At 38.5% G+C, this 16067-nt stretch overlaps 1 protein-coding gene across 4 annotated transcripts in view; it reads left to right on the top strand.

Annotated features, from left to right (window-relative positions):
- Positions 1-16067, top strand: part of TMEM108 (transmembrane protein 108) — a 175798-nt gene that overhangs the window by 27824 nt on the left and 131907 nt on the right. For all 4 annotated transcript variants that reach the window (XM_039336180.1, XM_039336179.1, XM_039336182.1 and 1 more), the window contains exon 2: positions 15180-15317. The gene's annotated coding sequence lies outside the window, so the exon portion shown is untranslated. The remainder of the gene's footprint in view (positions 1-15179; positions 15318-16067) is intronic.

Raw genomic sequence — 16067 nt, 5'->3', positions numbered from 1 at the left:
GTGTCCAGTTCAGCCCCTCTACTCTAGTAAGCCTCCCTGCTATCAGCCCCCTTTACCACAAAGATCCTGCAGGAAAAGGGCCAGTGTGGACAACCGTGGGATCTGGCAGGGTGAGAGCTGTGAACCATAAACACAAAGCTTTCGCTGTGTCCCTGCACAACAGCTACAGTGCCCTTGCTGACCTTAATAGGGACATTAAGGAGACTGGTAAAGGTATTTGTGAAGATAACTCAAATAAGCAGGGGATTGTGGTCCGAGATGAAGAACTAGATTTTGACAGGGAGAAGTGTGAATCAGGTATTGCACATCAGTCATGCAAGAATAGAAAGGCTCCCAAAAAGAGAAGCTACCTTCTGGTAGGTGATTCAATTATAAGGGATGTAAATTTAGGAAAGGACACAGAGGCTTTGAAAGAGGTCAGGTGTCTTCCAGGTGCTACTGCCAGTAGGGACAAGAAGCGTATTTCTAAAATAATCAAGAATGGCAGCAAGGACTGTGATGTGGAGGCTATTGTACATCTTGGCACTAATGATCTGTCCCAAAAAGATGTACTCTCTGTGCAGAATGATTTCCAGAGCTTGGGGAAGGAACTTAGCAGAATAGGCTGTAGGCTTACTTTCTCAGAGGTTTTACCAGTGTATAAGGAGCAAAACGGAAAAGGCCAGCGCATAGCACAATTCAATATGTGGCTAAAGGAGTGGTGTAAAGGGGAAGGCTTCGGATATATTAGTCACGATGTCAGTAGCTGGTCCAATCAAAAGATGTACAAAAGAGATGGTTTGCATCCATCAAAAAAAGGGACTGAGTTACTCGGCTATAAATTCACAGATTTTCTGGAGGGAAATTTAAACTAAACAGCGGGGACAGGGAGTTAATTGATACGGAACAACCCTGTCCCCGGCAATTTAAAAACTATAGGGCTATCAGTGCATGTAGCATAGATGTGTGTGTGGACAAGAATACCAACCTTGCTACCAATCAAAATGAAGCCTCTAATAGCGAGTGCCACATAAAGTGCACTAACCAAATAGGTGGTAAGACAATAGGGGAACTCAGGCACCACACAGGTTATGTAGAAAGGAAACACAGGGCCACCCACAAAGGACTCAAATGTTTATACACCAATGCACAGAGTATGAACAGCAAACAGGGTGAACTAGAAATTCAGGTTAACGAGGGCAGATACGATATTGTTGCCATTACGGAAACATGGTGGGATGAAACTCACACATGGAACACACAGCTAGAGGGATTTAAATTATTTAAAAGAAACAGACCAAATAAAAGAGGAGGTGGAGTTGCTCTCTATATAAGAAATAACTACATCTCCACAGAAATAGAGTACAACAATGATAAAAACTGTCTTGAATGCATTTGGGTCAATATAAAAGGGGGGGGAAATGACATTGCCATAGGTGTATACTACAGACCACCCAACCAAACAGAGGAAATAGATGAACTTTTTGCTAGTCAGCTAACTAAGGTATGTAGGAAGCACACCACAATAGTAATGGGGGACTTTAACTACCCTGACATCAACTGGGAGACAAACTCCGCACCAAGTGGAAGATCAAACAGGTTCCTGGCAAACCTAGCAGACAACTTTGTCTCCCAAAAAGTAGAGAAGGGAACTAGGGGATTAGCCATTTTGGATCTAATTCTCACTAACAGAGATGAAATGATAGACGGTGTTGAAGCCATAGGAACCCTGGGAGGAAGTGATCATGCAATATTAGAATTCAACATTATAGAAGCACAACCAATAGAACACAGTCAAACTAGAGTCTTGGACTTCAAGAGAGCTAATTTCAATAAACTTAGAGAGGGCTTGGGAAGGATTCCATGGATGAGAATCCTCAAGGGGAAAACAACTCAAGAAGCTTGGGAAATTTTGAAAAATGAGATAATAAAAGCACAGTCTAGCACAATACCAACAAAGAGGAAAAATAACAGCTCTCAAAAGAAACCAGCATGGCTGCATAAAGAACTCTCTGACAAATTGAAAGATAAAAAGGACAAGTACAGAAAGTGGAAAGAGGGGAACATAACTAAGTCAGAATATCAGCAAATAGCCCGAGCCTGCAAAGATGAAGTGAAGAAAGCCAAGGCTCAAAATGAACTAAGGCTTGCGACCAAAGTCAAAAATAACAAAAAAAGCTTCTTTCAACATGTAAAAAACAAGAAAAAAGTGAAGGAAATGATTGGTCCATTAGTGGGTGGAAGTGGCAAGAAGGTGACAAGCAACAGGGAGAAAGCAGAACTATTTAACTCATTTTTTGCATCTGTCTTTACACAAAGGGAAAAAACAGACCAACCTATCAAAAATAGTGCCATAAAAAACAAAACAGAAACACAAGTTAAGATAGGCAAGAAAATGGTTAGGGAGCACCTGTCCAGCCTAGATGAGTTCAAATCGCCAGGACCAGATGGATTACACCCCAGAGTTCTCAAGGAACTGGCAGATGTGATATCGGAGCCACTGAACTATATTTTTCAAAGATCCTGGAACACAGGGGAACTACCAGAGGACTGGAAAAGAGCTGATGTAGTTCCCATCCTCAAAAAAGGAAAAAAAATGGATCCAGGAAATTACAGACCTATCAGCCTGACCTCAATACCTGGGAAGATCCTGGAAAAGATAATCAAACAACGAATCAACGAACACCTAGAGGCAAACAAAGTCATTACTAAAAGCCAACATGGGTTTGTCAAAAATAGATCATGCCAGACAAATCTTATTGCATTCTTTGACCAAGTGACAAAATTAGTGGATCAGAGGAATGCTGTGGACATAATTTACTTGGACTTCAGTAAGGCATTTGATAAAGTAGATCACAACCTACTACTTGACAAGATAGAAAAATGTGGGGTAGACAGAACCACCACCAGATGGATCCGTAGCTGGCTGACCGGCCGTACTCAGCGAGTGGTCCTCAATGGAACTGCATCTATATGGAGGGAAGTGTGTAGTGGGGTGCCCCAGGGCTCTGTTCTGGGCCCAGTACTCTTCAACATCTTCATCAACGATTTGGATGAAGGGATAGATGGGGAACTCATCAAATTTGCAGATGACACCAAGCTGGCAGGAATAGCCAACACTCCAGAAGACAGGCTTCAGGTACAGAAGGATCTGGACAGACTTGAACACTGGGCACTAACTAACAAAATGAAATTCAATGGTGAAAAAAGCAAGGTTCTACATTTAGGCAAGAAAAACCAAATGCACAAGTACAGCATAGGTGGCACCATGCTCAATAGTAGTAACTGTGAGAGGGACCTCGGAGTCCTAGTAGACAATCACTTAAATATGAGCCAGCAGTGTGCGGCAGCTGCCAAAAAGGCCAACACAGTGCTAGGCTGCATTAACAGAGGGATAGAATCAAGATCACACGAAGTATTAATACCACTCTTCAATGCCTTGGTAAGGCCACACTTGGAATACTGTATCCAGTTTTGGTCACCACGATGTAAAAAAGATGTTGAGACTCTAGAAAGAGTACAGAGAAGAGCAACAAAGATGATTAGGGGACTGGAGGCTAAAACATATAAGGAACGGTTGCGAGAATTGGGTATGTCTAGTTTAACGAAGAGAAGGACAAGGGGGGACATGATAGCAGTATTCCAATATCTCAGGGGCTGCCATAAAGAAGAGGGAATTAAGCTATTTTCCAAAGCACCTGAAGGCAGGACAAGAAGCAACGGGTGGAAACTAATCAAGGAGAGAAGCAACCTAGAACTAAGGAGAAACTTCCTGACAGTGAGAACAATTAATCAGTGGAACAGCCTGCCTCCAGAAGCAGTAAATGCTCCAACACTGGAAGTTTTTAAGAAGAGACTGGACAGCCATTTGTCCGAAATGGTGTAGGGTTTCCTGCCCGAGCAGGGGGTTGGACTAGATGACCTCCAAGGTCCCTTCCAACTTTACTATTATTATTATTATTATTATTATTATTATTATTATTATTATTATTATTATTAAGTGAGGCATATTTGTTTGAAATTGAGTAAGAAGTTTAAATTTGATCTTTGCTGTCAGGAGAAATGTCCCTTTTGAATAATCCTTAAATATTGAAAGTAAAGGAACATTATTTTCTTGGAAACAGTGAGTTGAAAATGAAATAATTACGCTTAATCAGCTAAATAGTAAAATACTTTTAAAACTTTTGAAAGGTTATGAAAAGAATATAAATTGCCAGAAGCAGTTGAATGGCAATTCATTCAGTGAAAGCATTTATTATTATGCTGCTTCTTTTGATTAGGTACCCTGGTTGCTTTAGGAGCTCCTATGAGTTTATTATTATTAAACGTTTTTTAGAAATTAAACCAGCAAAAGAGCTGTTTTTTGGCAATTGAAACAAACTCAACATAGAAAATTTGGAAACTTGAATAAAGAATTTGGGTTTCCTCTATGGCATTACAAGTAGTCCTTCACAGTGCTTTTTTTCTTAAAAAAAAAAAAAAAGGTACCAGAACTCACAACCCGCCTTGCCTACCCTACAAGTTTCCATTCAAAAAAGGTGCCGGAACTCTGTTCTGAGCATTCTATGACAAAAAAAGCCCTGGTCCTTCATTTAGTGACCATTCTGAAAAAAGATGACTTATGACTTCTTTTCACATTTACAGCTGTTGCAGCATGCCCATGGTCATGTGATCCAGATTTGGATACTTGGCAACTGGCATGTTTTTATAACGATTGCAGTGTCTCGGGTCATGTGATCATGTGACTTTCTGACAAAATCAATGGAAAAGCCAGATACATTTAATAATCATGTTACTAATTTAACCACTGCAGTGATTCACTTAACCACTCTGGCAAAAAATGTCGTAAATGGGTCAAAGTTTACTTAATTAATTTTGTGTTGCTTAGCAATAGAATTGTTGGCCTCAACTGAGGTTGTAAGTTGAGGATTTCCTGTACTTATGATGTTAAAATGTAATATTAAAGTTATTTCATCAAAAATTATTTCATAGTTCTATTACACTCCTCAGCAACCCTTAGAAAGGGTTGTGCTCTCCCTTCTCATGTTGGAGTTGTATGAAATGTGTTATTATGCATACATTGGTCATCTCCTTTGGTAGCTTCTTAGCGGTTGGAAATAGTTACTATGTAAAAAAAATCGAAAGAAGTTCGAATGTAAAAATGTCTGTGTGATGCTAAATTGTATTCTAAAAATCTGAATTTCGTCTATAAAGTTTAGATTGTCAGGGTTTGAATTTCAAAATATCATTATGTGTCATAGAAAGAAACATCTTATTCAGTAAATTGTGTTAATGAAATACAGGTAGTCCTTGACTTACAACCATTCATTTAGCTACTGTTCAAAGTAAAAAAGCACTGAGGAAGGTGACTTATGACTGATCTTTGCACTTTTTTATTACCGTATATGCCGGCGTATTAGGCGACCCAGCGTATAAGATGACCCCCGTCTTTATCGCCGAGCCGTATTCCTAGAACATTGTCTTATACGCCGGAAACTACCATATTTCCGGCGTATAAGACGACTCGGCGTATAAGACGACCCCCATCTTTGGCGCCGAGTTTAGCGCTTCCGAAAGTCATCTTATACACCGGCTTATACGGTAAATTTTATTTATAATACAATTAAAAAAACATTGGATATAACGTGACATTCCAGTATATACATTCTTATCAAATTATTCCACATTTTACAATCGATTCTTCATTCCTGAATATACATCTAAATTTTATATACAATACTGATTCTAAAATTATATATATTTCTATCTTAACGCTAGCCTATACCAGCACAGCATTCCCAAACCATATCATCATTTTTGGCACATCTACAATTCCTTCTGCAAAGCTGTGTAGGTCATATTAAGCCAGCAAAATCAACCAGCTTGTCCTTGAGTCATGCAGCAGCCTTATGGAAGCAGCTGCCATTTTGGCCCATCTACAAAAAATTGAAAATGATGTCTGCTTCCAGAAGACAGCCATGTGACCCAGAGACATATGGTCGACAAACTTTTCCAACATGAGATCTGAGATCTTCAAAAATAAGTATGAGATGGGTGATGGGCATGTGGAGTCCTGTTGGGGCAGGATGGGGGGGAGGGGAGCAGAGGCAGGGAAATATTGCAACATCTCTATGGTTAGTCATAAGGGTGAATGACTGGAGGTGCTGCGGCAGCCATAACATCCAAACAGGATTATAAGTAGCTTTGGAGGCTTCTGTCACAACTTTGAATGGCCATTAAGTGACTAGTTGTATCTCAAGCACTACCTGTATGTAAGGTACGATATCTTCCATGTATGGGATAGATGTGAAATATGTGATTTTTCTTTTGTTTCATGACAAACTTTTGAGTCTTCCTAGAATGTTGGCTTTCCCTGAAATTATTAAAAACCAAAAGGAGTCTTGTAGTCTCTTTTCTAACAAACCTATTTTAGAAAATGATACAGTCTATTTTTAGCTAGAGCTTATTTCATTAAAGAAGTTGTTTTGATTTCTTCTATTGCATACCAACATAGGCTCTCCTACAGTGTCATGCTTAATTTAAATAGGAATTGTGTGTTTGTATAGAGAAGTGTTAATGATTAGGATTGGAAATGGAGTCATGATGTTCACTCTCTAAAAATGCCTCCTTCAAAGAAGAATAGCAACTGTGAGGAGTCATATTTTTGGACCTTTATATGGCAAAGATATAAACTTGCTTCTCTTTTTGTATCATATTTTTGACTTTCATCATGTCTTCCATTGTCTGCTGTTTTAAACTGGAAAGCTAAGCATATTAATTTCATTCAAATTTGACTTGGAAATAAAAGGCATTTCCAGATGGTTCCAACAATCCATAACAATAGAGTTTGCAGATGAGGACAGAAGACAATTATTTTATTTCCTGAATATATTCTTTAAACAAAGATTAGAAGCTTGATTATTCTTAAAATAAGATACTATCTACTTGGTATTGCTACAATGGTATCGCTTATGTGAACCCATTGCAAACCCCAGCATGAACCTACCATACCTTGTTTGTTAATATTTCTATTTTTTCTCCATGAGAGGACTACAAAGGTGTTCTTTCTGATTCTTGTTTTTTGAAGTGTGTATTACATAATAGTTTAATGCATTAGGGCAGTGTTTCCCAAACTTGACAATTTTAAGGCATGAGGACTTCAACTCCCAGAATTCCACAGCCAGCAACGCTGGCTGTGGAATTCTGGGAGTTGAAGTCCACCTGCCTTAAAATTGTCAAGTTTGGGAAACACTGCATTAGGGAGACAAAAAAATAATAAATATTGTTGAGTGTAATCACTAATAAAGTAATTTCTCAGATTTTATCTCCATTCGACACTGACCTTTTGGGCCTATTCTTTGTGGAGTAGTGAATTTCTTTGTCAATCAGGCTTCTGGAAAAAAAAAATTAAACTTAAAATAAATATTGTTTTTATTTGGAGGGATATTTTTTATCATTCTTTTTATTTTACCTCTGTTTTTAAGTATACTATTTTCTTCTTTTCCCTTTCAATTTCCCTTCCCATCAACTACTTTACTTTATTTTAAATATCCTGTTGAAATATAGGAGAGCACTGATAATAATTTGGATAGGCACTATAATATTGAGAAGTTTCATGTGTTTTTATGGAAAAATTTGATAAGCATATTAATGATGACATATTCTCTGTATTAGAAATAAGGTGAAAGACAAGAGTTATATATTGCAGTAAAGCTACCCCCATTTGATAGTTTCTTTCCCAGGCCTTATTTGTCAGGATGGAGGTATTTCGTGTTTTAATGAGAATGTACCTTATCTGCTTTTCTAAACTGCTCTTTAGAAGACCAGATCCTGAAGTTGAAACTCAAGTACTTTGGCCACCTAATGAGAAGGAAGGATATATTAGGATTATCATATTGAGGTGTACGTATCTTGATATTCTGTTAATTGCAATGTATAGCTGTGAAAGTTGGACCATAAGAGAGGCTAAGCGCCAAAGAATTGAGGCCTTTGAACTATGGTGCTGAAGAAGACTCCTGTGAGTCCCCTGGACTGCAAGGCGATCAAACTGGTCAGTCCTAGAGGAGATCAATCCTGACTACTCTTTAAAAGGCCAGATCCTGAAGTTAAAACTCAAATACTTTGGCCACGTAATGAGAAGGAAGGACTCACTGGAGAAGAGCCTAATGCTGGGAAAGATTGAGGGCAATAGAAGAAAGGAACAACAGAGAATGAGATGGCTGGATGGAGTCACTGAAGCAGTAGGAGTGAACTTAAATGGACTACAGAAGATGGTAGAGGACAGGAAGATCTGGAGGAACGTTGTCCATGGGATCGCGATGGATCAGACACAACTTCGCAACTAACAATAACAACAAAATTAAAGTGTTCACATATGTCTTCAAATTTCAGTGTTGCAGTTAAGAAAGTATTTAAAAACATACATGTTAAGAAAGTTTGATTAAAAAATATAACACATAAGTGACAAAATTCCTACCAATATATTGGTAGGAATAGTTTTCAGTGGGTTCCACTAAGAAGAGAGTTCATTATTCTTTTTCCACTAGATCAGCGGTTCTCAACCTGTGGGTTGGGACCCCATTTGGGGTCGAACAACCATTTCTCGGGGGTCGCCAAACAATGCAGTCCGCCATTTTTTCCCCTTTTCCTTAGCTATGCTACTCCCTTTTATTCTATTGGCTTTTGAAAGCCAATGGAATAGACTCTCTTGAATAGAGTCTAATTCTATTGGCTTTCAAAAGTCAATAGAAATTGTCCAGGCTGTCTCTGCCCTGCTGAGCCCGCCAAAAGTCCCAATCTGCAAACGGTGCTGCAAGTTGTCTGCAGCGAAGGTGAGCTGTCTGGAAGTTTCCACCCCTCCCTGCTGAGCAACTACTAAAAATGTAAGTAAAAGAGGGCCAGAGGTGGGAGGCCAGCGGGCGCAGGGAAGGTTGCTGGCATGCATGGGGCCCGGAGGGTGCCTTACCTCCCTTGGGCTGGGCCAGCTGGTGGTTGGCCTGCGCCGTCTCTGCCGCTTGCCAGCTACGCCTCGGCCGCCGCAGGGGGCGGCACCACGCATGTGCGGTGCTCCTGGGCAGGGAAAGTCCTTGACTTACGACCAGTTGGATAGTCCTTGACTTACGACCAGTTGGGGTCGCGGCATTAAAAAGGTTGAGAACCACTGCACTAGACTTTACATAGATTAAGAAGCTAGCTATGATATTTGACTAGTGTTTTTGGCAGAAGAAAAAAAACTGTAAAAAGCATAAATAATGATGTCTACTGCATAATAGAAAATGCACAGAACATGGAAGAGAAGCATAACCAAAGGAGAGTACAATAAGAAATTCCCAGGAAGGCTAAAATTCAGAGTGAGCTGAGATTTGTGAGAAATACTAAAACCAGTACAAAATAATATGTTAGAAATAAAAGAAAAACCAAAGAAGATTCAGGTCTATTCCAGGTGGTACATTGGTAATAGATGACAAGGAGCCACACCTTTTTAAAGTGTCCATTTTGTGTCCATCTACTCTTGGAGAAATGAGGTAGTTGCAGTTTAATATAGTAAGAAGAAAGTAAAAACTAATTTAGCCAAGTGTGGTTGAAGTTCCCACAACCAATGGACTGTACCCCAGAGTACTGAAGGAGCCATTTTAGAACCATTGTCAATAATATTTTAGAATTTCTGGAGGACTGATGAGATACCAAAAGATTAGATATACATATATCATCCCTGCCTTCAAAAAAGAAGTAAGAACCAGAGATCCTATTTTAAACTGGGATCTATATTTGGCAAGATCTTTGAATTGTGTTGTGAGTGCTTGGATAGGCATGCTATATTAAATAAGAGCAATGTAGGTTTGTCACAAAACAATTGTGCTAGATTAACTTAATTTCCTCCTTTGATGGAGCTATTCGCTTAGTAGATATAGACATTGTATACCTGGATCTCAACCAAACCTTCAGTAGCATTCTTCCTGATGTTCTCTTTAATAACATGCTAAATTATACAGGCTAGATTAACAGTTGTCTAAATGACTACACCAAAGAACATCCATGCCACTTCACTATTGAATGACAATCTAAAAGGATCTGTCCTTGTGCTGTTCAACATTTTTATTAAGGAGTTAGATGAGGGAGCTGAGGAAATCATTATCACGTTTGAGATAAGATAAGGTAAGATAAGATAACCTTTATTGTCATTTTTTTACTATGGGCACAACGGCACACATCAAAAATGAAATTTAGTTGCCCACTCTCAAAGTGAAGCACATACATGACACACACCTAAACATATTATATATAAAGATGTACAGACCCACACCCCTACATATACATAACAAATAAATATTAAATATCTTGAATATATAACGGAAGAAGGAAGCTTGAGAGTTCATAAGGTTAATGCTGTACGGAATGAAACTATGGCTGAATCTGGATGTTCTGCTTCGGATACCATGAAGCCTCCTCCCAGAATGTAACAAGGAAAACAGGTCGTGAAGAGGATGTGTAGTGTCCCAGATTATCTTATGGACCCTGCTCATGCAACGCTTCTGTGCTAGGTCCTGGATGGGAGGGAGGGAACTGCGCTTTTCGGCCATCCTCGCCACTCTCTGTACCACCTTCCGTATCTGAAGCAGTGATGCTTCCAAACCAGACTGTGAGGCTGTATGACAAGTTGCTTTCAATCGTCCCCCTGTAGAAAGTGGTAAGGATAGGAGAAGGAAGATGTGCTTTTCTCATGCGATGCAGAAAATGCAGGCGCTGCTGTGCCTGCTTCACCACTGTCTCGCTGTTGAGCGACCAAGCCAGCCTACTCGTTAGCTGCACACCCAGGAATTTGATGCTGGTAACCATCTCCACAGGTGAATCATTAATGCACAGAGAAGTGTGGCTGTGCCTGCCTTTTCTGAAATCGAGAATGATCTCTTTGGTTTTTCCAGTATTTAAAACTAGGCTGTTTTCCTTACATGGGTTTACTAACCTCTCAACCTCCTTGCGGTAAGCATCCAGATTGTCATCATGAATAAGGCCCACTACTGTTATATCATCTGCAAACTTCACATTATGGTTTGTGGCAAACAGGGTGAACAGCAGCAGATTTAGGACACAGCCCTGAGGAGAACCTGTGCTCAAGAAAATGGTATTAGAAGTATTTGTTCCAACTCCGATATACTGGGGCCTGTTGGTAAGAAAATCAAGAATCCAGTTGCACAAAGGGTTAGATGACACAAAGTTGGGAAGGGTTAAACTTTAGATGAAAGAGTGAAGATAACAAATTTTCACAGATTTGAGCAATGAAATGAATTGGATGGAATTAATCAAGGAGAAATGTTATGTTCTGCATATTGAATGGAAAAATGTAAGCTACAAACATAGAATGGAAACTTGTCTTCATAGTAGAGTATACAGTATGTGAAAGGAATCTGGGTGTCCTTGTTAAATAGGAGTTAGCAGTGTGATGCCTCTGTTAGAAAGGTAAATATTGTCAAAGGTCATTCCCAGGCCCCAGAGTTTATATTACAAAAATTGTTCTGCTGTACTCTGTCCTAATCGTCTTCTATTTTGGAATACTAAATCCAGTTCTGAATATCACATTGACTTTTAACAATCTGAAAGGAGAGCTAACAGACTAGTGAAAAATCTGGAAATGAAGTCATATGAGGAATGGTTAAAAAATCTGGATATGTTTATAGAAAAGACAATTGAGAGGAGATACGATAGTAGTCTTCAACTACCTGAATAATTGTCAAATAGTAGAGAATTAGACCAAAACCAATGGCTTAAACCTACTAGGAATAACATTCAGGGTAGGCATCAAGAAATACTTCCTGATGTTCAGGATTTTAGTCACTGGAACCAGCTGCCACACAAAGTGTTTCAATCTCTTTTGCTACAGGTATTGAAAAGCTGGTTGGTCACCTGTCAAGAGTCTTTGTATTGAACAGCAGACAGTGCTAAATTACTTTAAAGTTTCTGACTTTCATACTGTAAAGTAAACTGTATACAAAATGATGTTCTATAGGGAACTTTATACAAAGTTGCCTGCTTGTGAGAAGAAATTTTAAAAGAGATGAATTGTCATGTAAGATCTTTAAAAAAAAAACCAAATCAATGTTCCTGAATATAAAGTAGAAAATGAGGCAGATTTCATTTAGGAATGAATACATGACTAAATTATAGAAAATTATCTCTCTACTTCCGGCCAGCATCTCTGAGCCAGTTCCACCACAACAATTGCTTCAAAATTTTCCGCAGTATGGTGATTAACACATTTGAAGGGCATCATTTGAGGGAAGGTTATATTGTGTTGTGGTGGCTCTCTACTGTAACTAATATTCGTGGGAAAATGTGTGCTTTTTTGGGGAGATATTCAAAATTAAACTCTGATATGGGATTACAGAATACTGAGAATTGCTGCAGTTTCTATCACTAAGGTCTATCAAACTGCTGCTGCTGCTTTACAGAGCAAACAATGCTCAATCATTCATCAAGAGTGATGATATCAGGTGCCAAACACCAGTCTACTCTTCATTCTCAAATTAATATTTGCTTGCCTCTTTGAAGCGTTTCCTTATACTGTATGGGTCTAAAATTGAGGAATTCGGATGTACTGAGCCTCGATTCTTAAATAAAGCACAAATTGTTTGAAGATTTCCCAGTCCTGTTGTTTGTTACATCAAACCTGCTGCCACTTTAATTGCTGAGAGAGGAAACCATCTCACTGTGAAGCTCATTTAGCCCCAGATTCAAAATTATAAGCATTGCCTTGAGACATTTAAGGCTTATTTTCAACAGCCACCTGCAATTTTTAATAATGCTGTCAAATTCTTGTTGACCAGAGCTGAGTATGTATGGCATAAAAGCAGCAAAGAGAAGATTAATTTTTAGCCCCATTATATCATTTATTTTTCATCCTGGCACTGAAACTCAGCTCATGCAGAATGTAGGGGCATAAAATAGAAGTCTCTGGGCCACAAGACAAATCTCCAAGATGGGAAGTATGGCAGCAGTGGTAATGTATTCTTGGGGATCATGCAACACAATACCATGACTTTTTTATTTCTATTTGTCTTCTTCTTTCCGATCTATATTTCTTCATGTTTTTTGGTCCTTTTCAACTTCCCCCCTTGCAAGAAAAGAAAGAGGAAGTTAAGCAAGAATGAGCATATTGTCAGTGGTTGAATACAGCTTTTGATTATCCCCATTGCTTAAACTAATTAACCAATTGTTTGAACCAATTGATTTTTTTCCATTGGTTGCTTAACAACAGTGTAATAATAAATAGTCAATTTCTGCTGAACTCAGTTAGAAAATAGAAGCATGCAACATTGCCAAGGAGAGACTTACAAGAACATACCATCCTCAAGCTACCAATATATTTCAGTGATGTTGCTAATGTTCTAGTAGAATTGTAAAAAAAAAAAAATCTGTGTCAGCGTTGTGAAGAAGCAAACACTATTTCCTTGCCATTTCTAAACAGCTAGGAATTAGGGGAATTGAAGTTTAATATCTCTAAAGAACACCAGCTGTGTGTTCTAAACTATTGTCTGCATTCCATAATTTGTCTCCTGTCACCCATTAAGCATCATAGGGAGAGCTCCCCTTGTTGTGTTACAAGTACATAATGATGATAGAAAGAAAATCTGTATCTTGTATCCTCAAAGATATTGTAACAACTATTATTACTGAATGTGCATTAAATGTGCATTTAGATGCTAAAACATTTTTCACAATTAAAAATGAAAAGCCATATTCAATAAGACTTATTGAACATATTTTTTGTTTATTGATATTTTGCCTTTGTATAGAGAAATGAATCTCTGTTCCTTTCTGTTCTTCAGGATTTTCTTTCCTTTTGCCCTCCTAACAGCTGTTCTCAAGCGGAAACTGTGATACACTTCATTTGAACAAAAATTTTGACCCTATGAGTGAAGGAATTCCTGAAATACTAACCCATATTCTTTTATACAAAAAATGCCTGATTACTACATTTAAACAGTTTTTCAGGCCACTTGGGTGCATTTTATATATAGTTATTATCCAATCAACACGAATTTATTTCTCTTAATGTGGCTGTTTTTTTTTTTTCACTATTGGTAAAATATGTCAAATCCTGACCACACCGCTTTATAATTGACTTTTATTGTGTTTTTTATTTGCTCTCTTTTTTTTTTTTTTGCTTTCATTTTTGAACTATGACTGTCATAAAATACAGGTAGTCTTCAATTTACAATTGGTAATTGAGTGCAAAATTTCATTCATAAATTATTATAGTTATAAATAATTTTATAGCCTTTTTCATAGCAGTCATTACGTGAAGACAGTGGTCATTAAGTGAACCCATTCATTTGAATGGGTGTTTTTTGCTGTAATCAGCACAAATAATTGCAAATCATATGAAACTGCAGAACTCTACAGTGGGTCATAAAGCCAATTTGCCTGACATGCTGTTACATGATCATGGACCATAAAGCACTGGTTTTGTGGCCATTGTAACTTCAACTTCAACTTCAAAATGATCAGTCATTAAGTGAGGACCATCTGTATTTTGTATTAAGTTTTTCCTGGTCTTTCAGTTGCTAATTATTCTAATACCCATACCATCATGGATATCTTTCATGGTGGAATCAGTTACGATCTTAAATTCCCAATTAAAGCAATAGCTTGTCTTCTACAGTGAAGCTCTAGGGCTGGATCATTTGGCAACTTGTTGTAGGGATCTCTAACTCATGATTGTCCAAATACAGATAAGAAAGCAGAGAAAGGGTGAATGCTGAGGATAAAAAGGAGTCAGAAAACACCGAGGATATGAGGAAAAAAGCTAAAAGTCCTTGGTATAACCTAAAATAAATTTACTCCTGTTAAATCTTTTCCTGGCTGCCAAGAGATGGTTTCCCCAATGGAGAATTACTTAGAGAACACATACCGTTCTTTCCCCTGCCAAAACAACAACAACAGAGAGAGAGAGCGCGCACAAAAGGGCAAACCATCCTTCAATGCTTAGCTGAATTCATTTCCTTCAATTTCTTGTTCCTTCAATCACTATTTTTGAAAGAGCTATTGGAATATTTTCTTTTTAATAAATTTTAATAAAGGCTTTTTAAATGACTTTTATATTCTGATATGTCTATTCTAAGTGCAAATGGCAGAAAGTATGTCTTATTTGCATTTATCATTAATATTTTGCAAATTGAGATGAATTTCTTTTTTTTGTTCAGTCTGACAGTTGATGATGGAAACATAAAAAGTAAAGAAGAAGAGTTATTGCTTCAAATAATCATCAAAGCGAGGCAGGGGAGCAATAATGAAAAATATGAATCAAGACATGGATGTATCAGTCTAAGAACAGTACAGAGGTCAGTTTGAAAATTTAACAAACTATAAAATGAAATTATTAATTTATTAATCCACTGGAACACATATTTGCATAAAATAGATCATATTATAATCTCTGCAGTTCAGATTCTAGGTTCCTGGTGTTGTCTGAGCATGGTTGATTTCCAACAGAAGTTTCATTACCAAAGGAGGCAACATCATCACATGATAGGAGAGTGGAATTTGCTGGTTATTTATATATAATACTTTGCCCTGCTACTTTTGGTTGGAATATGTTTTTTTTCTTTCATGGTTCTTCAGTTAGGTTAATGTTTCTGCCTTGATTCTTTTACCTATGATAGGGTGGCGAACCTATGGCACGCTTGCCAGAGGTGGTACTCAGAGCCCTCTCTGTGGACACGTGCGCCGTTGCCCCAGCAGAGTTCACCAGAGTAGTGAGCATGTGGTGTTTAGAAGCGACAGGGCAGAAAGTGAGCAAGCAAGCGGCATTGCCCCCCCCCCGGGATGCCCCGGAGATGGCAAGGGACTGGCCCCGGCCACATTCACCCAGTCTGCCGTGACCACTGCAGCCACACCCACCCAGTGGGCCACGCCCCCCCCGAGGGCACCAGAATGCTGATGCAGCCGTGGCACTTTGCAATAAATAAGCAGGTTTTGGGTTGTAGTTTGGGCACTCAATCTCTCAAAGGTTCGCCATCACTGACCTATGATGTATCTTAGGTACATTATTTGGTTATTGGCTGCTGGGAAGGATATGCTCTTGGCTATTT

This window comes from Crotalus tigris, unplaced genomic scaffold (assembly GCF_016545835.1).
Source record: "Crotalus tigris isolate CLP2741 ecotype Arizona unplaced genomic scaffold, ASM1654583v1 scf7180000017666.27876245, whole genome shotgun sequence".
Lineage (NCBI taxonomy): Eukaryota > Metazoa > Chordata > Lepidosauria > Squamata > Viperidae > Crotalus > Crotalus tigris.
Note: the sequence above shows the minus strand (reverse complement) of the source record. Positions and strands in the feature narration are given on the sequence as shown.